At 41.6% G+C, this 6,845-nt stretch overlaps 1 long non-coding RNA gene across 1 annotated transcript; it reads right to left on the reverse strand.

Annotated features, from left to right (window-relative positions):
• Positions 1 to 4,812: 4,812 nt before the first annotated feature.
• On the reverse strand, positions 4,813 to 6,050 carry LOC104964097 (uncharacterized). The gene is made up of 2 exons (XR_800381.1): positions 6,012 to 6,050; positions 4,813 to 5,528 (listed from the first exon to the last, which is right to left on the reverse strand). It is a non-coding gene; the product is annotated as an uncharacterized lncRNA (long non-coding RNA).
• Between the last annotated feature and the right edge of the window lie 795 nt (positions 6,051 to 6,845).

The raw sequence follows: 6,845 nt of genomic DNA on the forward strand, positions 1-6,845 counted from the left end.
ACTTTTGGGAGAAAAAAAAATCTGACTTTTGGAAAAAAATCTGACTTTTTGAAAAACGTCTGACTTTTTTGCAAGTTTCGATTTATTTTCAGAACTCTCACTTTTTATAAAAATTCTGAGTGGATCAGATGTTATATCTTCTCTGTAACCTGTAATGTTCTGTTCTCTATAATACTTGCAATAAGTGTGAATCTCATCTCCTACTGCCTGAATCTGCTTCATGGGTTTCACTTTCTTTGGTTCATTTGTTCTGTTTTTAATTCAGCAGGTGAACCTATATGTTCATAACATAGTGTGTGTGAGCTTAGCTGTGCTTTATTCTTTGTTAAACTGTAGTATGTGCTCATGTGTTTCATTGTTTGTCTATAGGCTGAATATGCTCAATAAAAGGCAGGTTTTCCTATACATTGATCCTGAATATCTTGGTTTCTTCTTGTCTAAGGTCACATTGTTCTGTTGTAATACACATAAGTAAAAAATATCTTATTGATATTTATTTTCTCTTATTATTATATTTGTTTGCATTGCATTTGATACAGAGGTTATCCAAAAGTGACAATCCTTAATAAATGAAAGGCATATTTTCCTATTAATACAATCATCTTTGATCCTAAATATCTTGGTGTGTACTCAGATTAGGTTGCCGATTATATTTACAGGAAATTAGTAATCGTAACAGAATGTATTTTCCCAACCCTACTGACTCATTCATCATTTAGCATCATCGATGAGACACCATTATCCACTCCTTGGGAGCTTTTAAGAAGCCCCAAAACTTCAGCAAAATCCACAAATCCACCATCACCTGGGCCTCTGGAAAAACATCTGGGGGGAAAGTCGACAATAAACCGTTGATTTACACCAATTAGATAATCTGAACAGGATGGATTCTGGGTAAAGCGCCCGCTCCTGTCAGGTTAAGGTGGGACGGGTTAACGTCTGTCTCCCCCCTTTCTCACCTCCTCATCATCCCTTCAACCCCCCTTCATCTCCCAGGGCTATATATTGGAGGTCGTCTGCATCTTAAGCATCATCACGCAGACATTCGCTGGCAAACACAAACACACACACACACACGTGTCTGTTAGACTGAGCGGACGGAGAGCAGACTCCAGCCATGAGGGTCCTGTTGAAGCTGATCCTGGTTCTGTGTTACGTCCAGAGGGGCGAGGGCCACTCTCTGCCATCGTTGATTGGTGAGTCCTGGGTGGGTTACTTTTTTGTGTTTTTTGTCAATTGTAATTTAGCTTTTTTTTCATCTTTAATATATATATATTTTTTTATCTTTCCTTTTTGTTTTAATGCATGCCACTTAGGTAACATTAAGCTGTCTTTGGCTCAATGGGAATGTCCCCTCTGTGGGACTAATAAAGGTATTCTGATTCTGAAGGGAGGGTCGTGACCTCTGACCGTTTGGCTAAAGTCTTGCTTTGAGAGTAATGTGTTAAATATGGCTTCGAGACACAAATGTAGACTTTTTCGGCGTCTCTAGAAGTTGTTCTGATTGTAAAATACTCGCATCTAAGCTTGATATTAATTTTCTATCAGGGAATTGAACTTTTTGTCATTTGGATTGTCTATGTTGTAACTTTATCGATACACATCTTTTGCACGTCTGTCTGTGCTTTTTTAAAGAGGCCCTATTCTTCTTTTTGGGAGGCTCGCGACCTGTGACCGTTTGGCTAAAATCTTGCTTTGAGAGCACCGGTAATGTGTTAGATATGGCTTATGGAAATAATATATACTTTTTGACTTTTTCGCATCTTAAGAAGTGGTTCTGAGTGTAAATTACCTGCATTTAAGCTTGATATTGTTTGCTTTTTCATATATTTTCTACCAGGGAATTTAACCGTTTTGTCATTTGGATTTGTCTATTTTGTATTTTGTTATCTTTCAAATATAAAAACATACTGCACGTCTGTCCGTTTCCCCTTCCCTGTAGTGTGTTCTATAGGTTTGTGTGCATGTAAATGGTCTGCAAAGGCTTAAATCTCTGCGTTCCTTCGGAGGGAGCTTCTCTCACCCCTGAGATGCCTCCATTGGACTCCTTTGTTTACTTGAACATAGTGACATCACTATGTAACACACTCGCTTCTATTGGCTAGTGCTCCAACACATTGTACGTGATAGGCTAAGGGGCGGGACATGTCTAAGAGGTTGACCAATCACAACAGAGGCGGCCAGCTAACCAATCAGAGCAGACTGGGCTCTGGTTTCAGACAGAGGGTGAAGATGAGCAGAATAGTCCTTTTTTGTTTCTCTCTAAATTGTGTTTTTTTTTACCCGTTACTGTGACGGTCCAAAGACAGTATGCTGTACATAGTGTAAAGCCCCCTGAGACAAATGTGTAATTTGTGATATTACACCCATGGCTGCCCCTGGCCAACTTGTTGCCCTACGTCAGATTGTGTTATGAGGCCCCCCGGGTCTGTACACAACTCTTTTAGTGCCGGAGCCTCGCTGCGGGGAAATTGTGGCGCGCATTCTTGCACCGCATTTGCGCATAAGATGAGGCCCTACGCACTCTGTGTGTTCTGCGTGTAGGGAGGGGCGGCCCTGATTACGCCATATGAATAAAATGTGATTGATTGATTGATTGATTGATTGAATTCTGTTCATAAGATTTGACACTTTCTTCCTTTTCCAGATCACAAACAAGAAACAGCATNGTAGAGCACGCTCGTGAACTTTTAGTGCCGGAGCCTCGCTGCGGGGAAATTGTGGCGCGCATTCTTGCACCGCATTTGCGTGTAGGGAGGGGCGGCCCTGATTACGCCATATGAATAAAATGTGATTGATTGATTGATTTCTGTTCATAAGATTTGACACTTTCTTCCTTTTCCAGATCACAAACAAGAAACAGCATCTTCTTCACACAACGGGGATGAATCTGCTGAAGCTTCTGGACTCGGAGCTTCTGGACTCGGAGCATCTGGACTCGGAGCCTCTGGACTCGGAGCATCTGGACTCGGAGCTTCTGGACTCGGAGCCTCTGGACTCGGAGCTTCTGGACTCGGAGCATCTGGACTCGGAGCATCTGGACTCTTAGCCTCTGAACCCTCCCCCGCTCCCCTCGTCCCGGCCCGGTCTCGCCGCTCCGCCCTGGCCTCACCGTGCGGCCTGCGCTCCGTACTGCTTCAGGTCCGGCACCTGGGCCTCGGCTACGACTCGGACGAGACGGTCCTCTTCAAGTACTGCAGCGGGACGTGCCCTCACGCTCGCAACAACCACGACCTGACGCTCAGCAACCTGCTGCAGAGCGGCGTGCTGCCCGGAGATGTGAGGGAGCACCACCACGCGCCCTGCTGCCGGCCCACGCTGCACGAGGACATCGCCTTCCTCGATAACTCCCACCGCTGGCACAAGGTGGAGAAGCTGTCGGCCGCCGGCTGCAGCTGCGTGGGCTGAGCGTCGGTCATTGAAACGGGGACAAAGGGATGTATTGGGACAATTTGTGAGGATACGTTTGTATCACAGTGTAATGATGAGTTGTATTCCTAAGTGACAGCTGAGACCTGTTCTTGGGAGCTTATTTATGTAAAAATGAATGAGCTAACATCTAAGCTATTTTCCCTCTCACTCATGAGACCTCATGAATCCAGGGTTGGTCCTTTAAAGGTCTCTTATCATGCTATTTGATGATTCAAACGAGGGGAAAGGGATGCATTGGGACCATTTGTGAGGACACATTTAACAAAAAAGTCTTTATTGTGAAATCATGAGATTATCCACAGACCTCTTTGTGGAAAATGTCTTGAAATAGCTATTCTTTAACCCTACTATAAGTTACATCTCCTATCATGCTATTTAGCGTGGGCGTAAAGCCAGTCCATATTTCCGATATTGCGTCATATCAGCAGCAAATCTGGATCAGCTCCGTTGTTCCCCCGTTTGTTGGGATTTGGGTACGGACGAAAAGAGAGAGGGTTTTGTTCTCTGACACACCGGGGACACATATTTATGTATAAAGGACATTGAAAAGTGCATTTTGCCTGATAAGAGACCTGTAAACGGGGGGAAAGGGATGCATTGGGACAATTTGTGAGGATATGTTTGTATCATAGTGTCTGTAAATGATGAGTTGTGTCCCTAAATGACAGCTGAAACCTGTTCTTGGGAGCTTATTTATGTCAAAATGAATGAGCAAACTTCTAAGCTATTTCCCCTCTCACTTGTAGGTGAGACCCCATGAATCCAGGGTTGTTGATTTAAGTGTTCTGACTTCAGCTGGTGATCTAACGGGCCTCAACGGGATTAGAAGTTTACGACCTTTGGCGGTTGCAGGCTTTAAAGAAGTACTCCCAATGCAGAAAATATGGCTCTTTTTTTAGTTCATGAACAGTTTGCAGAGTGAAGGGAGTTTTTCTTGTCTGACGTTGGCAATAAATATATAATCAGTTATTAGAAAAGAGCCCGGCAAATGCAAGCTGCCTTATTACGATACCTAGTTTTCTGACAGAAAGGTGAAACTGAAACGAGACATTATTCAACTACAAGCTACTTGATTGTTTTTGTAAATAAACTGTATTTATTTGGATTCTAAAGTGCAATTGTGGGGTTATTAGACGATGGATTCAATGTACGAAGCTGCGTACAAACAACAAACCCAGCCGAGTGAAGTTCTTTAAAATTCAGACTGATTCTTAAAAAAAATGTATTTATGCAAGATAAGTTATTTATTTATTTGTTGCCATTCTTTTGTTGTGCTGATTAACTTATTTTGTAATATGTTCATTGTGTGTTCAGCTCCTAATAAAGACACATTTGTACAGAACAGTGTTGGTGTTAGTATGATTAGTATAAAGAGAGAAATGACATGAAAAACAGGTTTATTTAACGTTTTGTACAAAAATAGAAGTTTTGCACACAGACAAAAATCAAAGTCGTGTGCAAATAACTATCATCCACTTAAATCCAAATCCAGGTCATGTTTTCTGTACATTTGTGAACCAAAGCCTCTAAAAGGTTGTTTTTACTTTGTAGTTTTTGTATTAAACTATGTTTAGCAATAGCTTCAATCTTAGGAGAATTACATTTTAATGAAGAAATGAACCAATAAGATCATCCAGATATCTGAAGTTATCTAAATCAAAGCAGTAGATTTAAATAACTCACTTCTAGCAAAAAAAATGAAAATGTTTAGTCCAATTAAAAGGTTACAAACACTGCTTTTGAGAGATTTATGTTTTCTGAATATTCTTATTTCTTTCCAACGACGCCTTGTGACTCAAAAACTAAACATGGAAGTAAGAGGTTTTTATGCCACCATGAGGTCGATGGTGTTGAAAGTTGAGTATTTAATTGTTATGATAGAAAATACAATCTTCTCACGATGCAAACTCATATTTCCTCCACCTCTACGTGGCCGTGGCCATGGCGTCCTCCTCCTCCTCCTCCTCCTCCTCAGGCTCCGCCCCCCACACCTGGACACGCCCCTCCATGGCGGTGAGGAGGCGGGTCTCTGTGGGGTGGAAGGACAGTGATTGGACGACAGCTTTCCCCACAGGAAGCTTCAGCGAAAGAGATCCCTGCAGGAAGACACACAACACATGCTTTCAGAACACTAACAATGTGTGTTTCTAACATAAGGTTAGACATTATTTATCAAACATTTGGTGGATAAATGTCTCATTTTGGAGTGAAAATATAAGGATTTGCACTACGAGCCAACTAGCTATTTTTTTGTCAACTTAAGAGGGAGAGTTCACGCCAAAATCAAAAGACATACTTTTCTTACGATACTTTTGTGCTAGTCTTCCTTCTCTCCACTATAATAGAAGTAAATGGCACTCGGCTTGTTGTCAAAGTGGCAAAAACAACATATTTTAAAAAAACTCAGCAAAGTTTTTATTGTGAAATCATGACCTCGTCAAGATCACCCACAGACCTCTTTGTGAAAAATGTCTTAAAATAACTATTCTTAAACCCTACTGTTTATAAGTTAAGGTTGTGTAAAATGCTAAAGGTAACCCATTCTATAAAATGCACTATGAGGCTGAATGAAAGCGTACCTCCACCAGGTCCCAGCAGTACACGTGTCATTTATCTCAAATCTGATTCTGAGTCTCATTTCGGAATACTGCACTAACTAGCTATTTTTTGTGTCAACTTAAAAAGGAGAGTTCACTCTTCTTCCAACTATAGTGCTAGGTCTGCCTTCTCTCCAATATAATAGAAGTAAATGGCACTCAGCTTTTTGTCAAAGGGGCAAAAAAGGACCTGGTCAAGATCACCCACAGACCTCTTTGTGAAAAGTGTCTTGAAATGACTATACTTAAAGGGGACCTATCGTGCAAAATGCACTTTTGTACGTCTTTTATACATGAATATGTGTCCCCGGTGTTCCAGGGAACTCACCAAGAGTCAGAAAACACAACCCTCTCTATTTTCCTCCATACCCAAATCTCTAAAAAAGGGGCTGCAACGGATCTGATACAGACTGATCCAGATTTGAACACTTCTATGACGTCACAGAAGTGGCGCTACGGCTATTGGGCCAACTCCACCAATCAGGAGGAGACAGCCACGGACATTGCCGTTGGAAAGCGCTGGAGACGCTGTAGTACATATGCCAGGCCTGTAGATGGTGCTGTACTCACAGAATCAGCCCATGATGCAAAGACAGTGTTCAATTGAGCGAAATGAGGAATGGCTAAAATGCATGATCTGTTTGGTATTTTGAAAAATAAAAAGTATAAATATGCCTTATATAGGTATGGTCCTACACTATATTATTCAAATATAGCATGATAGGTCCACTTTAAAGTAAGATAATACAACAAAGCTTCATTTGTAAAGGACTTCTCTTTAGGGCTGCACGATTTGGGGAAAAAATCGAATTGCGA

This window comes from Notothenia coriiceps, unplaced genomic scaffold (assembly GCF_000735185.1).
Source record: "Notothenia coriiceps isolate Sejong01 unplaced genomic scaffold, NC01 NC01_scaffold00036633, whole genome shotgun sequence".
NCBI lineage: Eukaryota > Metazoa > Chordata > Actinopteri > Perciformes > Nototheniidae > Notothenia > Notothenia coriiceps.